The sequence below is a fragment of the Anas platyrhynchos genome, chromosome 3, assembly GCF_047663525.1.
Source record: "Anas platyrhynchos isolate ZD024472 breed Pekin duck chromosome 3, IASCAAS_PekinDuck_T2T, whole genome shotgun sequence".
In the NCBI taxonomy this organism is placed as follows: domain Eukaryota; kingdom Metazoa; phylum Chordata; class Aves; order Anseriformes; family Anatidae; genus Anas; species Anas platyrhynchos.
The window spans coordinates 43,191,497-43,211,066 of record NC_092589.1 but is presented as its reverse complement, the minus strand read 5'-3'; the positions used below and the strand labels follow the sequence as shown (position 1 = coordinate 43,211,066).

General features: G+C 43.4%; 1 protein-coding gene across 8 annotated transcripts in view; it reads right to left on the bottom strand.

Annotated features, from left to right (window-relative positions):
• TRERF1 (transcriptional regulating factor 1) overlaps positions 1-19,570 on the bottom strand; it is a 101,135-nt gene that overhangs the window by 77,933 nt on the left and 3,632 nt on the right. The gene's annotated exons all lie outside the window — the stretch shown is intronic.

Below are 19,570 nucleotides of genomic sequence, written 5' to 3'. Positions count from 1 at the left end.
TATTAATATCTGGGCTTCAACTGCGGATAAACAGACAAGAATCTCCTTGCCTGTGCACATACTTACAGGACTGTTTACACTTGAAGTCCAAAAGGATGTCCTCATTTTATAAATAATTTGATCTGATGACTGCATCAGAAAAAAAGTGCAATTTAAGGCTACACAGAGAGGCAAAACACTTGGCTACCGATGCCTAAACGGGGGGGGTTAAAAAGACCAACAAAACAGCAGGGTCCCTACAACTCAGCAAATGGTTCAGCGAGAGCCCAGCACGTAACACAGCGTGCGTTTGGCACACGCCAAGCTGTGCCTGCTCCAGCTTCAGACTCCCAAGACTTCATTTCCCAGTAAGTCATCCTCATCACTCTGCGTGACAGGGCGCTCTCCCGCAGGTAAGCGTTACTTACACCCAGACACGCTGTACTCATCCCATTCAGCAGGCACAACACACCAAAAGGGCACTCGCAGAGCCACCGAGCAAGCAAGTCACTAGCAGAGTAGGGACAAGTTTGTGCCCCTCTCCCCTAGGGAGCAGAAAAAAAGACACCTGGAGGATTTGCCGGCTGAGCTTGCCCCGTGCGTTTTGTTTTCCTTTGTCACATGCTCACCAATGTGTGCCTACATGGTTGCAGCTACAAGTGTGTCATTTGCTCAAGATCAATCACTTTGCATGCCAGGGCAGCCGGGGAAACAGAAACCCTGCACACAAGGAACTCATTGCTCTAGAAAAAATATTATTTCCAGCAAAGATATGTTCTCCACTCCAGTCAAATGCACCAACTCAGTTTGCTTCCAGTTTTACTTCTCAGCAGGGAGAATACCTGTGATGAGCCACAAGAACTGCCCGAGCAGTCTCAAAAGTCATTCAGAGAAGAACATGCTACCAAAATTTTGAGCAGACTGACAAATACTATGGTCCACTGCAAGCCATTACACCTACACCAGGTCATACAGCAAACACATTAACTCCAAGCAAACCTTCGTGCAAATGGAGAGACAGCCCAGAAGGAATAAGGCTTTTTTTTTTCTTTTTAAAAAAAAAGCAGTATATGTGTAATTCTGGTGTAGCTACACTTGGCATAGCTGCAGATACTGATGTGTTTATCAGATACTGATGCTGTGTCTGATATATCTGACAACAGAGTGGAACTCCATGCTTTTAAGAAGACCTATGTTTCTGGTCCAGAGGAGCAACAAAGACTGAATGAGTTTTGAGTTGAAATCAGTGACCACATGTGGTAAGAAAGGCTTGCCAGGATGTGATCCTTGATGATGACTTCATCTTGCACAGCTCCCTTGAAAAAGCATCAGCTGAGACATCTTGCCCAGAGCAGCTCCTGCAGAGCACAACCCAACCAAAAAGGAGACAAGGGTGCCAAAAATAACAATAAAAGTTTTTTCCCCTCAAATAATGAGGTATCCCTTATAATTCAGGCCTATAAAACCAGATTTGTCAAGTTCTAAATTGGGTTGCAGCAATATTTCATTACAGCATAAATCTTCCTCACACCCTAATAAAGATGCCTAATAATTTAATATGCTATAATTTATTTTTATTTTTTTTTAATCTGGAACTCGTCAAAAATTGCCTGAAATAGGCATCTCCTTTATACTTTATAGTCCCTTTTCCATATACATACAGCCTCCAAAATGTAACTGGCTCACATTCTTTGCATGGAAAAACATTTGCAAAGCACGGTTGTATTTAGACTAAGAAAGGTTGTAATTATCTCTCTTGGGCTTCTTAGGTAGGTCAGTGCACATCCTACACAGGCTTCTGTATTATCCCATGATATTCATTGAGCATCATTTTTTTCAGAAGGCAGCAGAACCCCTTGAAAATAATCACACAGAGTAAAAATTACAAAAGGAGGAAGAAAAAAGAAAAAGATTCCAGAACTTTTAGGACATTTACTTTTTAAATAATAGCAAATTTCGCAGCACTTTTTTGCTGAAATGGATTACTATGCAGGATTCTAAATTACAACTGGTTCATAGACTAATAGTTCAGTGGATAATATGCAAACAAAAATAAAAGAAAGGAAAACATATTTAAATAGGGAGAGAAAAATAAATATTGCCAGTAGTACTTGTTATTAAGATTTGGATTTCCCATTCCTTCCTAGCTAATCAGGTCTTCGATAAAACAGAAACCATTCTGAAGCAGTTACCGTAAGACGTCTGCATAAACCAGCACTGTGAAAAATTAAGAACATGACACATCAGTGCTATATAACATACGCATTTTTCTTTGTGAAGTGGATATGGCGAGAACCACTACAAGAAGTGAAGCTTGCTCCAAGTTTGAAAAGCAGTGATGTCACTTTCCTTCTGCTTCTGAGAAGCGCGCAGAGTTTACGTCCTCATTTCCTGCTGTCTCTCTTTACTTTTCTTAAAGGCAGCAACATACAAACAGCATTGCAGCACTTCAGCGCTGGGATGGTTGGAGAAAGGTGGGACAGGCCCGTTTTCAATCTCACCAAGCTCCTTTAGCAACAATTCAGTAAAACCTACACCACCCATAGTTAAAATAGAAGGTGGACTGCTTTTACTTGCTATGTCTCTAGCAGTCTGCATGCAATTTTTGTTCTTAACCCCCCTCAGACAAGGGTGACCCACAGCGTGTTGAGAAGCTCATTCATGGTCCTGATCCAGCAAAATCCCACCACAAGAATGTGCCAGAAAGCATCAAAATCAAGCACGTGGCAACTGAGACGTGTCCGACCAACTGGAGCTTATTGCAGGGCTGCACAAGCAGGAGCAGAGCCCCCGATGCGGGCTTATATCAAGACAGCAAGTGTCACAACCATGTCACAGCTCACTGCCATAGCTTTCCAAGGCAATTTTAAAGGAGGAAAGATTAATCATTATCATTATTTACTATTCTACTAATTAATTTTTCACTATTTACTAATTATTTACTAATTAATCATTATCATTATCATCATTTACTATCTAGACATAAAATGTATAGAAAAGAGGAAAATATATCTTTTTTTTTTTGTGAAATACTTTATGCTGGGGTAGGGCTGACTCACTTCTCCCACAAATGAAATGGTATCAACCAATTCCTAAAGAGCGAGGCAATCTCAAAGCTGTTCACTGGAAAGAAAAGAGGGAAGGAAAACAAAACAAAAAAAAAAGGGCTGGGTTCCTAATGTCACAGCAGTTAGCTAGCACTGCTTCCCAACCATCCCACTCCCTCTCCTGGGGCTCCCACCAAAGCAGCAGCAGCCTCCCGATAGTATTTGAGGCTCTGAGAGCTTCTCCAGCCTCCTCGCCCCACTGCTTGTGCTGGGGAGGCTGCAGGACGGAGGATGCTCTGGGCAGGGTTCGTGCAGCCTTCTGAGAAGCTGGGGGTTACCTTCTGAGGTTGCTGTGGTTTGGGTTTTTGGAGCCAAATGCTAGGACTGAGACTGCTAACAGGAAGCTCCCTGGTTCACCATTCCTCCCAGCATTCCTAAGGAACAATCTGTCTGAAAAAGATTTTTATTATTGTTATTATTTTTCCTTAAAGCAAGAACCTGGTTATCTAAGATTAATGCCCAGCCAGTTTCCCCCCATTTTTTTTATTTTTTTTATTTTTAAAAAAGAACTGGGTTGGGTTTTCTGGCCAACGAGGAAGTGAGGCTCAGCTGATAGCTGTTAAGCTGATGCAGATCTGCAGGAACTCTACCAAGTAGAGTGAAGTTATTCTGCATTTACAGCTCTGTCAATAAAGGCAAAATCCAGGAAAAAATGGTTTTCAGGTATTGAAATTGTACTGGCTTTAAAAACATAGTTGTAGAAGATTTCTGCTGACTTTTTTTTTTCTGCTCAGATCAAGGGGGGACCTGTCTTAATTTTCATCTTTCTAAATGCACTTCCGCTGGCAACTGAGTTAATTCAGGGCATCTACTACAATTAAAATTTAATTTTGTTATTCTACTCAGTGCTTTGTATTTCACATCTGCAGTTGTATACACACCAAGAGCATGTTAGCATTTGTTTGGTTTTGAGCAAGTGGCACACAAGAAAGTAAACAAAAATACCTGACCCTACATGAGCAAATCACTAATACCTCAAACACAGATTTTTATTGTTAGCATTCTTCTTGTGTGTGCGCTTTAAAGAACAACAAAAAAGCAGAAAAAACACCGAACTCTCTCCTGAGCAGCAGTTACTCGCTGAGAAAAATGATGTTTTCCTTTGCTGAAACATTTTTATAGCTGGGAAAACATGCAAGGAATGGCTAAATTCATGTGCTTGTACGTTTATTAGCTAAAATATTTCTTCATGGAAGGTTAACCAATAGTTATCAACAGTTATGTCTAACGTGCACAGTCACTTAAGTGGTGCTGCCCACAAAATACTAGTGACAAGTATTGGTATAAACAGCAAGGGAAGGACATGATAGTGTTTATTTCACAGGTGGATCATCTCACAAATGAGACTCAGAGCTTTTATAGATTTACAATTAGCAGTATAAATTTTTAACGATTACAGCCTTGGTTAGTCTTCGTACCTGGCAGAGTTTACATCTACTACTCCCGATGCACTTAGTCTCGATTTTGAGACCAAGACACTCCAATTAAATTATTTACATCCTGAACATTCACTACTGCCCTCCCTTTGTGTGTGTGTGATTTGAAGAAAAAATAGAAAAGTCTCCAACATCTCTTCCCAGAAGTATGCTTTCTAGGTTTTCACATACAGAGCAGACTGGAGCTTGCACCAGCTGATCTGTGCAAGCTTTGATGACTCGGTTTTCAAAATAAAAGCCAGGAAATTAGTCACGGTAGAGTAGCATCTCTAGGGGGCAGTTTGGGTGGCCACCAGCAAGATGTGCATGGCAGGGTGTGCGAGAGAGAAAGATTGGTATCTACCACTTCCTCTCTTCAGCCAAAAAAAAAAAAAGAAAGAAAAAACTAGAGAGCTCTGTCTTGCCTGCTGCAGACAAGCCCAGAGGCTGGAGAGGGCCGATGCCGGCCTTCACACACCACCGGAGAAGCAGCAAAACCAGCAGCTTGGGTGGGGAAGCCCCCCGAAGCCAAACACGCACACAGTTACACCAGCTTGGTTAAATAGCGACCTCATTCTGTACCTCAGAGGGGGAGTGTTATAAAAGCAAGCCACGGACCGTGAAACATCAGACAGACCTGCAGAAGGACAGCCCTCCCCACTCATAAGCAGCCACTGGATACCTGCTCAGCATCCACACCCATAAAAAGCACAGAATATCCTAAAAACTCACAACCTCCCTACAGCAAGCCCGCAAAAGAGGCCCTTCCCCCCACACCACATGAGGAAAGGAGAATCCCCCCGCACCCCAAACCACTGGAATAGGAAATCTGGCCAGGCAGAAGGCTCGGTTTCTTTAGGGTTCGGACCGTGTCCCAACGCGAAGACGACAGGACAAAACTCAAGCAGCCGGCAAGAGGCAGAGCTGCTCCCAGAGAAATTTTAGAAGCTGAAGCCATCGGCTGCCACCCCTCAGACAAACCCGGACAGCTTGTTTTGGCCACGAGCCAGGGCTCAGTCGGAGCCGCTCAGCCCCAGCCCAACAGATTTCTGCGATTACACGAAACGCGCCGGCTGGTCGCGGGGCCGGCTCAGCGCGCCGGGCAAGACCTCTCTCCTCAGGGACAGCACCAGAAATGGTCAATGCTCAACAAAAAAAGGTGGTTTTAGCACTACCTGCAGAAGGCCAGCGCCACAGGTGAAGAGACAAGCAGCAAGTTTTCCTCCACAGACTGTTGGCCTTCTCCTAGCACCTTGCCACACCTACCCGACTCTCCAACAACATGTGTACGTGACAGATTGAATTTTGGGGGATCTCGGAGGATACTGAGATTCTCTAACCAACAAGTCCCACATCCTCCACCACAAATCCTGCCAGAGATGCTACAAAAGCAGGCGCAGAAGGAAAAGAAGGTGGGATGGCAGCCCAGGACCCTAGCCCTGCGTGCTGAAGGATGAGGAGCTGAGCAGGAAAAAGACCCCTCCAAATGCTGCCAGAGCAGCAGCACGCCACCAAGATGCAGGACCCAACAGGCTTACCCTAGTGGAAGTATTTTGTAATAACCTATCTTTTGTATGCTTCCATGTCACTAACACAGGATGAAAGAGGAACAAAAAGGCACCCCGTGAAACCGAGAGAAAACCATGGAGGAAGCCTCTTATGAAGATAAGAACATGGAGAGGGAGGAGAAATGGATGGATGGACTTGCTGATCCTAAAGTTTTTTTCCAACCTGGATGATTCCATGATTTTATGAAATGGGAACCCACGGAGAAATGGGAACCATGGACTGAACCAGCCAGGCCGGAGAGGCAGCCAGGGAGCAACCTCCACAGCAGCTGTGGGATGGCTGGAGGAGAAGAGACCCTCCCTTCCCTTCCAGGGCACCACCCTTCCTAAATCACTTTGAGCAACCACCACACCATTGCAGTACCCTGGCCTAACAAATGTCTTTCAAAGACCTCAGCCCAACACTTCCTCAATCTCCCTCCTTTGTCTCTTCTCACACCCTCCATCAGTCTCCAGGCTCCTCTCCCCATCTCGTGGCTTTTTGCAGGTTCTGGGCAAGACAGCAGCACACAGCACCAAGATACTGCTCCCTCGCCAGACAGGGAGGAGGAAGAGGAAGGGACCGGACAGAAGAGCCTAAGCCAACCTCAAGTGGCAGCAATCACAATTTGGCCAAATCCAATTAACCCACCTGCAGCCCTGTCTCTGGCAGACTGGTGACTCCAGACTGGAAGGGCTTTGCAGGAAACTGTTTCTTTACGGACGCTGTTCTCCTTTATCCTCATTAACGTTACTTGCTTACTTTATTTCAAAAGCAGGGAAGCTAACCATCATTTATACTCAGAGCTGTGTAACACAACCAAAGTCTTCCCTTTCACACAGAAAAACACCTTATGAAACAGATTTTAGTAGTGTTCACCTAGAAAAAGGCCAGAGAAAGGGACAGAGTAAAAGGCATTTTCTTTCAAGCTTTAATGTTCTCCCCGGAAAGCTTTTCCAAACACCAGTATGAATTCTCAACAGATTTCTAGCCACATGGTAATTACATAGGCTAATTCCTTTGAAATTTCAAATGTTACTTAACAGCAAAAGGGCGATGTTAATAGTCTTATTTTTTTTAAGCTTTCTGGGATCATTACTTTACCCTAACTTCATACAGCCAGGAAAGAAGAAAACATACACAGAGAAAGACAGCAAGAAGAAAGGTAGAATGCGGCTGTAATTTAGTAAGAAAAGGAAAATTTGATGGATGAATAATGCAGGAATGATGGACTGAGTTATTCAGTTGTATGCAGGGATATGACCGCGTGACAGGGCCTGTATTTACACCACGCACACGTTTGGTGAGTTGGGGTTTCTCTTTCGCCTCCTGCCACATTCATTGCGCAGCCCCTACAGAGTGTTGTGCTCCCTCCTGGAGATGGGGAACCTGCCCTCGGCCCAGGCCCACACACCTCCACCACCTCCCAAGTCGCACAGGCTTTCCTCAGGGACCAGACAATAAAACCCACAACACACAGAGCCTTTATAAATAAGAATTCGCCATCTTTTTCTGGAACTAAACCTCCTCATCCCAGGAAAAAAGATGACAACATAAAGCCCTTCAGCATCATTTTTGTTTAAAACTCAACAGTTTCAAAACCAATCTTCTTCAGCTATTAAAGCAAGTCAGGAGGATACTGTGGGGAGGTTAAGCTCACACTTCAAATCCACTGCTTCTGATATCTGAGAGGTTTCATACGGATACTATCCCATAAACCCTTCAGCATCACATTTATGAGCAGAAGGACACATTTATTTCTTTGGATAGGAAAGATGGAGTTGATGACCAACACATCAGTGGTGAAAACTGCTATGCAATAAAAAAACCCACAGCCATGTGAATTTGTAAGTTCCTCTAACGAAGTAACATGTGCCAAGCCAAGCAATTCTGATGAATTACATTAGAAGCCTATAGACTCCTCAGAAATAATTAACTTGCACAGAGCTGCATCTGCACAAAGACACACATACACTCAAGAAAATAAATTCTGACTTCTTACATCCGTGTACTTTCACTTGAGTGTAAACCTATAAGATTATTAAGTATAATAAAGCTCTAAAATGGATGCTAAAATGGCATTTGAGGGCAGCATCAGACATTCCAAAAACATACATAAGCTGACTTCTATGTACTATATAAAGGCAAGTTTCAACTAGAAAGCCTTACTGTGATTTGTGGTACTTTAAAAGCACTTTTGTAACAATTTTAATAGTTTAAAATATTGGAGCTTAGTCCCAAAGAGATATAGCTAGCGCTAAACTGCCATTTTAATGGAATTTTTGCACCTTTTCTCTACGCTCCACTTTATAAATAAACCTCTAGACTTTTTATTGATTTTTTTAACATGATAGATGGAGCCTCTCTGGCAGAGTGGGCCAAAGAACAGCCCATGAAAAATTACAGGTTCGCAATTTGTGAAAGGGACAACAATAACAGAACTCCCCATGGAAAACTATTGCAATATAATGCATATATGTATGTGTGCTCATTGCTTTTCAGATGTGCAGTGCATACGCTCAGATATATACATATCAAGACCTCTTTACTAAGTTTACTGTCAGAAACAATTAAAAGAGTATCACCCACAGTTACATCACGTGCCGTACATTTTTTGCAGCTGCAAAGCGCAAGCTTGATTCAGCGCCTGACTTGAGTAACGCTTGCTCTGAAGTGGTGTGGGTCACGCCACCAGAACTGCCTCAAGGAGGAGGAAGTCTTGTAGTAGTAGCTCAAGTCCAGGAGATGTAAAAGTAAAATCATTCAAGAAAGCTGTTATGTAAATACAACAACAGCTAGCCTGAGTTACCACAGTTAGCAGGTGTCAGAGCCTGCAGGGTCCCGCACCAGGCAGCTTCCCAGGATAGCGTCCTGCTGACCCAATTCTGCAACCAGCTCGGCCCATGGGAACGTCACCAAGCGCGTCTGTGGTCAAGCCGTGAGATCACAGCTCCTCCTGCAACCGAGCTGAGCAACATACGGCAGCAGCAGACTGAAAACTTACTCCTCGTGTGCACGGATGGGACCATAATGGATTCATAACCTACCCATATGAAAAAGCCAGGGTTAGTTCTCCGGCAGACAGGGACCCCTTGGCTCACATGATCCACATTTCAGTTACCAACATTTTGCTAAGGACAAGAACAGCTGATACCACAAGTTCTTTTCTTACACAGGGAAGGACAAACAAACTTAAAAAAAAAAAAAAAAAAAAAAAAAAAGGAATCAACAGAATGCCAGCAGCAAAACCTAAACTTTTTTTAAGTACAATCACAGATATTTTGCAGTATTTTGTCTTTCTCCATTTGGTTCATCTCTCCTTACTGCAATTTTTTTTTAAACCTGGATCTATTCACTATATGTGTGTATTTGTGTGTGTGTGTGCGTGTGTGTGACTAGATTAAAAAGGTTCCTTGAACACATGACTGTACAATATTGTTTGAAATCTTTGCAGGATCTTGCAGACTCCTGTATGCTTAATTTTAGAAACAAGGACAACAACAAAAAATCAAGAACCCAACAACAACGTCTGCCATTTCCATATGTGCTCTATATTTTACTAGTTCTTTACCAGAAATGAAAACAAAACAAAGCAAAACAAAACAAAAAGCACCGCAAAAATATTAGGGGTATAATGTCTTCCCTGACATTTTCACATGCAAGATACTTCTGAGTTGCTGGGCTCCTAGAGATCTGCTACACCTGGCTGAAAGTTCCCCAGCTGATACATGAAAGGAATGGCTGTTCAGAGGGCTAATTATGGGGATGTGAAGATGACGTGGCAAAAGTACCTGGAATACTGGGGGATTTTTGCTGTGCAACGCCCCGGAATGATTTTCAGTGGATGCAGTAGCACTGTTTTAAGACCAGAATGACTGCAAATCTCTCCACATCCTCCTCTTAATAGTTGCTCTGCTTCAGATGATGGAAGGAAAACCAGGGTCAAAAATGGCTATCACGGTAGTAACCAACAGTGATCCAGTACACATGCACACAACCAGCTCAGGATGCTCAGCAATACATACAGGGGAAGATGGGGTCAAAGAGTGGGAGACAAGCAAAATAGAAATTTTATTTCAAGTCTCCTCCAGCCCACACCACCAAAGCCACCAAGCAGGGGTGCAGCACATGCCCAACATAGAACCTGTGGGCTGATGAACACATAAGGAATGGTGTTTTTTCCCAGATTTAGCCAAAGCAGATCCAAAACCAGAACTACTGACTCCTCCTCAGAAGTCACAGCTCTGCAGCTGAACCATCGCTGCTACGAGCCATCCCGTTGCCCGATGACAAACATGAACTTCAGCGGCCAAGATTTTCAACCTGACATTTTTGCTAGCACTGAACTCACACGGTTCTTTTTCCCCATTAGAAGTCTAATTTTAAAATACCGCCCCGCCTCGGCTCGCAGGCACCTGTTCCCGACAATTATCAGAGAACATATGGAAAAGAAAAGAATAGCATATGGCTGTATGGGGAACTGCGCTGGCGAAGTCCTCCCCTCGAAATTACACAAGGGACGTGTAATTTCTCTAGTTTTTTCTCAGAGGCCACCTCCACGCCGTGTGCGAGCACCAACATAGCTGCAGGCAGGGTAACGCCAACACGAGCCCCTGATCTCTCCCCTGGGTACGGCGGGTCAGGGCCATGTGCTTCTGCTCCCTGCGGGCATCCCATGTACCTCCTCCTCTGCCAAGTCCCTGACGGGGACTGTTACAGGAGAGCTGGAGCATCAAAAAATGCACAGTGTGTGAATGGGCAGCTGTAACTTTTGCCTGCCACAAGCCTGATGCAAAATTGCTGATGTACCTGGCCCAAAGGCCTCCTCGCCTTCCTCCCAAAGCAGGGGGAAGACGATGAAAGGCAGGAGGGAAGGCAAACCTCCACATCCATCATGGCAATGGACAGTTTTGTTATAATGTTTACTTTATTTTATAAGTAACTGGAATCAGTTCTGCACATGGAACAGTGTGGCTGGAAATTTAGGAGCCTGGATGATCGCTATCCTTTTGCTCTGTCTCTGCGTGTGTTTGGTACCACCATCATCCCAGCACCGTCTGCCACACACCATCACATGGATCCGATGTCGCGTTTCTCCCCTTTCTCTCCTGCATGTGTTTGTTTTTCCCATGGGAAGCAACTTACTTAAAAATTGGCTCACATTAACAAAGGCAGCAACCAACTTTCCAAAACACCAACTCGCAGACAGGGGAGACCCGCGCAGCCCCACTGAAGGGTTGCCAGGCCCACCAACAAAGTAAGCTCTGTGCCCACCGATGTCAAAAGGCTTCAGCCCAGAGCTTTATTTCTCACATTTAACTGTACAAAAGCGCAGTTATGGGTCTCTGAACCGAGATGAAGTTATCACCAAGCCACGTGATGTAGGGAAAGACTCAGGACGTCGAGCTCGCGCTCAGCTAACAGCCCAACGGGGAGGAGAAAAAGGCCTGAATGCAGCCCGGCTGACATAAGCCGTGATGTCACTTCCATTAAAAAAAAAAAAAAGAAATGATCTTTTTTCAGATCCAAGATGCAGAGATATGTAAATCATCTGGCCTCCATTTCAAATAAACAGTGCGAGATAACCCACAAGTTAATAACTCCTGCAGCCTTCGTTCCTGCTCTTCAGAGGGCTCCAACAGCGCTGCGGGATCAGATCATCGGGCGAGCAGGGAGCCAAGCCGCCTGTACGGGCACGCAGCTCCACGGCAGTCCCACCCTGCAGTGCCAGCACCGTCTGGTTCTCACTCTTCAGCACCGTGTTTGTTTTTTCTTCTCTTTGGGGAGGAAGTAATTTTAAGCAAACTATCAAAAAAAATAATAATAATCTTGCTCTAACAACTCTACAGCAATTTTGGTACAGTCATGGCTGAAATTTACAGTTCTCTAAGGACAGATTTAAGAAGCCAAGCAAAACAGGTTAGGATCAGAGAGAAAGGGCATCTAAGAATTACAAAAAATGCCCAGCTAAATTAAGAAAAAATAAAGTTTAGCCAAACAAAAAAGAACAAACCGAAAGAAAAGTCTGGAAGTACAAAACAAACAACTTACTAATTTTGGGTAATTCAGAAAAAGCTGCACAAGAATTTAACCATTTAAAAAAATATATATTTTTTAATATTTTCAATTTTTTAAATAGGAAGAAAAAAAAAAAACTTTTTCCACATTTCCACAAAAAAGTCACTTCTTAAATACAAACTTTGCCTTAAGTGCTATGCATACCTATTATGCCAGTAAATATTTTCAGAACTTGGGAACATTTATGAGAAAATTCAACCTGGAGGGTAATCTTCCTGAAGTTTCTACTTGGCAAACGAAAATAGTGCTTTTTCACAGATGAATATCCTTCCCTGTAATTGTTATTCTGTTACCATCATGTAAATTGGTGTTTCAACCAAATGCAGCTTGAAACCTACCTAATGAAAAAAAAGCACAAAAATCAAACCAACCTGCACAGGACAGGGCAGAACAGTACTAACAACATGTAAGCACAGGTTTCTAAATAATAAAAAAAAGAGTTGTTGCATAATTTATTCACTTCCCTACTAGTTTCAGAGATTAAGAAAGATAGCAACACTATGAGATAACTAAAAGATTTCTTTTGCCTTTAGCTCAGTAATTTACAGGTCTTCAGGTTTTGTGTTTTCTTGTTGTTGCTGTTGTTCAATGGGAAAATACTGTGGAAATAACATTTACCTGAATTCCCAGCCTACAAAGCTCGCTCACGGCAGCTTGATACAGCCGCCTGTCCACCAAGCGCCATAAAGAAAGACTTACAGTAAGTGGTGACTAATCTCTACAGCATATACTGTACGTGTATCACTGAGTCAGCTTGAAAGTTCGTTCATTCACTCAAACACCGCTTCTTCCATCCCCTCCGCTCTGATCTGCAGACAGATCTGCAGTCTGGCTGCGCTTCATTCAAGGAGAGGTTCTCATTGCCTTAATAGGCAATAGGTGCAGGTACAAAGCCCTCCTGCTATGGCACAGGACTGACCTAAAAACCATGGAGTCGCCCACGCAGCAGCAGAAAAACAAATAAAGCGAACAAAAAAGGTCCCATGAGTACAAAGGTCCCCATGAGCACAAGCCCCCATGGCATGTGGCCCCTGGCTCCCTGCTACTGAAGGAAATGCTCAGTCCCCACCTTTGGCTGATCATTTGGCAACCTGGTTGTGCAAAGCAGCTGAGACACAGCAAGGCCAAGTGGTCTGGCCCACCGGTACCAAAAGCAGCCCCAGAACACGGACACATGCTACAGACCGCTAGAACGGGCGCATTCGACTTTGCATTTGATGGGACCTAAAATAAGGTGCCCCGCTCTTTTGTTCTCTTTTTTCATTTCTTGCAATTTACATACTTAGCAGGACGGATTTTCCCAAAATAACCTGAAAGTAAAAGTTCCTCCTGAAAAACTGTTTGTGCTAAGTATAGCGTGGGGCTTAAATTTAAGGATTTTCTTCACATAATTGAAGCGCATCGTCTGCTTTGTAATTACAACTCTTCAAGTAGAAGAACGCAATTATTACAGAGTAAAATAACTACAGCTAAGAGCTGCCTTAATACACTGACCCAATCTTGCACCTTCTTCCAAACAGTCACAGAAGTAGTTTGAGCGACTACAATATGAATAGACATTGCCACAGATGACTAAAAATTGAAAAATTTGGCCCAATCTGGAGCACACTTAATCCAACGGAAGCCTCTCCATCAACCAGCTTTATGCAGTCATCTACATGCCATTTCCACAAAGTCTGCGCTGAAACCTTATGAGTTTTGGACCATCGCCTACTGGCTGAGAGCTGGTCTTTAAAGCCAGATGAGCCCATGTTATTTTAATGAACCCCTACTTTAACTAACGATCGAGTAGTTAGCCTAGGAATCACATGCTACCAGACTTGAAGCATGGAAGTATCGTTCCCTTCATAAATTATTGCACTTCTGCAGTCCTAGGTTCTCATTTATATCTGTGCACTCGATAGTCAGATTAAAATTCCTTTGGACAGTTGGAAATCTTTGAAATACATGTCTGCTAGCACCTCGTTTTATCACCCCCTGCTCACGTTGAGCAGAACCTCAATAGGCAGGCAGCCACAGTTGGCTTAACACACAGACTTTTCATTAACAAAACAGCACTTAACCCAGTGTCTTTTCTCTGTGTACCTCCCTCTTCAGGTGTATTATTTCTTTAAATTTAAAGCCATTTTTAACTTCAAAGACTAATTCTTACTACAAGCAAAATGAAGGGTAAAATTCATCCTCTGCAATGCATTTTTGGTTTTCAAGCATATAAATGGAGAAGCCTTTTTTCATTTTACCTGCAAGGCATGTTCTCTTATTCATGCTTTTTCATTATAATAGCAGCAACTTTAGAAAAGTATTAAAGTTCATTACGACCTAGCTCTTTCAAAATTTCATAGTGCTGGAAAAAAAAACACTTTTCTTTAGGTAAATTTTGCTTCTCATTTTCTACTTCTCTCAAACACACGTAGGCAGTAACAATACTTTTTTATCTTGATCCATGCAGCTCAGATACCAGTTTACTCACTGACAGCATAAAATAAGCCTGGCTGATGAAAAAATGCAAAGAATTACTGCCCATCATCCCCACTGAGAAGTTTCTTCCAGTCTTGCAAACACACAGCATCAGTGAAAAAGAGGGAGAAGCTACCTGCCCGTGCTTCTGCAAACATGCTGGCTTAGAAGAATTACTGCCACCTTAAATGAAGACATGCTCCTATCATACTCATAAATATGGGTTCAATGTAGTTATGAATATGAATCTCACTTTTCCATACATAAATTGTCTGCTAATTCAGCAACCTCCCTCCTCTCTGTACCTAATGTTTAGTACCTAATACTGCATTACCTCCCCTCTGTACCCAATGCCAAGTGCAGGCATACTGAAGCATGTGCGGATGCTTTGCGGGGCATTCCTGCAGATGAAGACTTCAGTGACGAGTGCTTCGCTGCCTGTGTCCAGAGAAACCTTCTAACAAAGCAGACACCTGGTTCCAACAGCCTGCCCTATCTTGGCATGATGAGGACGGTGGGAGTCCTTCTGGACAGAGGCAAGAAAGCCATTGCTAACGCTCAAATGTGTACAAAAATACCGCGTTCTGCCCTGTTTGGCATGCTACTGCTCGCATCAGTTGTGTTGCCAAAGAAAGTCAGAACTTCAAACAGTTTTACTCAGTCCTTTTTATCAAACGTGTCTTGGTTCAGCATCTCACCACTAAAGCATGTCAATCTCTGAGATGGTTTTCTGCCCTATTTTTGCCAGGAACTCGTTAGAATATCACTGCAAGTACTTGTTTATTATCATTGCTGTGATGCTGAATTCACGTTTTTACACTGATCAATAAAAACTAAATCAACACACTACACACCCAGCCCACACATGAAGAAAATTCATTTAACAAGGAGATCAAAGTTGTCTACCTTCTACTGCTGTAAAATCACAACCAGCCTGTTGGTTTTGCCAGTTATCTTTGAAGAGTGATTGGAAATGAACAAAAAAAATAATTCTGGAAGCACGTACTGAAATTGCAGATATAAAACAGAGATAGGAGGACAGATGCAAATAACCATGTGGGAGACCGCTGCGTGAATTCGAATGGCGTGGCAGGCCAGCGAGGCAGCAGTACCAAGGCTTCTGCAAAGCTTCCATGTAGGTGAGCGTTAACTATTTCTTTTGTTCCATCAAAATCCAAAGGGTTGGCAACTGGACGGCTTCCACCTATTTCCCTCTGCTGTATCAAGGGCACAAGCAGCAACCCAACTGCTGTGTTCAAAGCAGTTGGGTTTGAGCTACACATAATGTAAACTTGCGGTTCAGGGGACTGTAACCTCCTGCACTCAGCAGACACAGCTTTGGTAATGGCCACAGAGCTCGTGTTTATTTAAAGTCCCACATCAACCTAGGAGCCATTGCAAAGGTGATACTTTCAGCCTCCAGAGAGAGAGTGAGGCGAGGTGCTCTCGCTGCTGAAAGCAGCCCATGCTCAACCCAAAGCTGACCACCTCCCCGCAAGGTAAGCCCAGCTCCAACGCTGAGGATGAGACAAAGCAAGAGGCAGGCCAAAGGGCAGCAACAGCAAGATAATTAAGGAACTCGTCCTAAACATCTCAGGACTTTGGTGGCCTGAATTTTTGGGGAAAAGAAAGCTCAGCTTAGCTATATAGGGTCTTTAAGTATTAAGACTTGTGGCAGATGTGAATCACTCACAGACCAGTCAGTATCCAACTCTTATTTAATACCCCACTATTCTTGCTAACAGTGCAAGGCTTAACTTCAAAAAAGAGCAAACAACTATGAAATTTCCACGTGAAAAAATAGCAGTACTATCTACTAGTCGGTGGACTTTCTGGTACAAACAGGCTCTTCCACCAGCATGCCCTCTCTGTCTCCCAGAAGGAGCCTGCAGGGCAGCAGCAGAGACACAGCACCGAGGGCACAAGCCCAGCAGGCAGAAGGGTCAGCAGCAACCTTCCTGGCATGGCAAGGAGCTACACGCTCCTGCCAAACAATCCCCATTTACCTATTCCCACGTCATGCATCGCTGCACTGTCCACATAATCTTCAGTCTCTGATCAAAGTGAGCATTAATAGCATCTCATCTTATGCCTCCAAACTTTCACAAATCTATAATGCAGCATTTCCAAATCTGGGGGATTTAAAAACTGTATTCAAAATTAAAGTAAGTGGAGTCACTTGGAAGAAAGTATTACAGCATATGAATAATATACTTCCTACTTAATGATAAATTGCATTCAATTCTGCATGCATAGCAGAGGGCTATTGTAACTTATGCAAAGCTCCTAGAGCATTTGTTTCACTAGAACCCCCTTAAAACCATAATCCTGCAAGAGTGCCCATATGCATTTGTGTCGTAGGACAGCAGTGTTTACCCCACTGGCTGCTCCAAAACTACACGCTAGGACTGTACTGCATGTTCTGTTAAGAAAATGAAAGAAGTTACTATTTAGGTCAAGTGTAAGATTAAGAGAGAGAGAGAGAGAGAGAGAGAGAAAAAAAAAAAAAAAAAAGGTTGTTAATATAGCTGTAATTGGCATAACCCTCCAAATGTAAATAGAGATCCTTCCAAGAAAAGGCATTTCTAGTTTTGATTTGGCATGTGAAACATAACAATACTGGGAAAAATACTTTCCTGTTAATACAACTGGAGCTCAGACAGGACTCTTACCCACACAGAACTGTTGCAAAACCCCTCGATCCCCTAACATGTACTATTTTACCAGTAGAGTTTTTGGTTTAAAGGGGAGAATGTATTTCAGGCCATTGCTAAACCCATTAGGATTAGAGGTTTGTTTTTTCTTTTTTTCTTTTAAATACAAAAACTAGAACACGGACTTCCCTCCTATCTTTCCCCACACCCCCCAAACACCCATACACTAAAAATATATAAATAAAGGAAATGAAACTTCCCCATCAATGAGAATAAGGGGGGGGGGGGGGGCAGAGAACAAAGACAAAAAATGGGTCTGTACAGCACCTTTTTATTGCCAGCTAAGAATCAAACAACTTTAAGACAGAGAAGTTTTCAGCCATTACCAAATTTTAAATTGAATAGCCACTTACTTCACAGGGTTTGTTTTTCACAGCCCTATGCTGAAGGAATCATTTAGGATTTAATATTCAAAGAGAAAGTACCTGGTGTAAGTTCTGCATCTCAGACAGACCCTGTCATCCTTGAGGAAGCCTGAAAGCCTTGAGACAGGGCAAACAAAAATCTCCCACCTTTTAAAACAGAGCTGCTGATAATTTAACACTTAACCCATACCTGTTTTGCTGGAGCAACCCTTCCCCAATCCGTATTTTTGCAGCCTTAACACTTCAGGATTTGCTGGAGGTTTTAGTACCCGAGTCAAAGCTTTTCCTCATCACAGAACACAAGATTTTTGATAAACAACAACAAAACAAATACCAAAAAAGAGCATCTACAACAATCTTGCTTTGCTATAAATGCAATGAAGTCTAAACATGAAGAGAGAGAGGAGGAAAAAAAAAAGGAAAAGAAAAAAAGGCAAAACAAAACCTTGCAGCACAGCACTTCAAGGACATATCACAATGCAGTCTCTATCAAAAATCTTACAATGAGCACTTGACAAGAGGAGGGAGGGGAAAGGCAGCAACCATTTTCTTGCTGGACTAAAAAGACTTGAGAAAATTTGTGATAAGGCCCAGGACAGCTGATTTATAAAGGCCTCAGTGGTAGCTGAGGAAAACTCAGCATCTGTATCCATGTTCCTGGAAAGTAAACTGACCAGCCGAGGGAAAGCTGAATATCAGTGATCTGGACAAAATCCTAGCAAATTTTGAACTGTAAATGGGAGAAAGACAAGCCAAAAAGAAAGAATCAGCTACCTTTCGAGCCTACCTCATATCAGCATTTTGGGTCTTTCCAGAGCAAATCATCAGTCAACTACGAAAACTGAGGTGGGCTGTTTGTGTGAGACGCGTTACCCTTTGTTACGGAGTAAGCTAAAACCACAAGACTTGTTTCAGTCAGAACCTCAAAATACACCCAACACTACAGAACTCGTCCAAAATGTTGCAGCAGCCCCACTGTCATACGTAGAGCCTAATCTCTAAAAAATACCCCATTACAGGGTAACGGGGCATCCATTAAGAGCGTGCTGTGGGCCTCCCAAGCCGTTATCCCCCTGAGAAGAAAGTGAGACGAACTACGCGCCTGCCTTCTGCTTTCGGAGGCAGCAGGTTGTAGCCTGAGCACATTTTCCAGCTTTTCCCCACACAAATCAATGTCCTCTTTCTCTCAGCAGAACTCTCTGAAACTGAGGGCTAGAGAAAAGCCGGGAAATGTCACAGGACTTGGGTCAATTCTTCTGATCGATGCGAGGCATGTGCTCTAAGGGTGAGCCGATAGCCAGAAGCCTGGCGGACCCGGCCCGCTGATGCTCCAAGCCCCTTGCTTCCAGCATGCCCACACCACCACACAGCAAAGCCGGGGAGGCAGAAAATTAACACCTGTCCTAATTGCTCTTCCCCTCAGAAGCCAACATCCAGCACGAAGCGGTGTTGATGGGACACGCTGTGCTGCCTGCGGCGCCATCCTGGCTGGGCTTGACCACGCACCTCAAGGCCTAAGGGGCAACGTCTCCCCAAAATCTGCAAGGTGGCTTCACTCCTGAGCATGTCCTGCTCAAAAGTCACTGGATCTCTTCAATCTGCCTGGTTTCAAGAGTTAAGAAAAATTAAAACAAAAAAATGACACAACTTTGGCCACCGTCCTTTGAGCCGTGCTCAGACACACTCTTTGAAGGAAGAGCCGCCTTTCTTGAAATATATTTGAACGTGCTATTTTTGTCTTTATCTTAGAAGGCCCAATTTCCCCTCACCGCCCTGCAATTGATGACAATAATAGGTTTCTCAGCACCGGACAAGTTATGAAGAGGTTTTAAACCTCCACAAGCAGCAAAACTCACTGCCTCCATTTTTTAGTTTAGTTTCAAACTCAGCCCCCCTTCCTACAAACA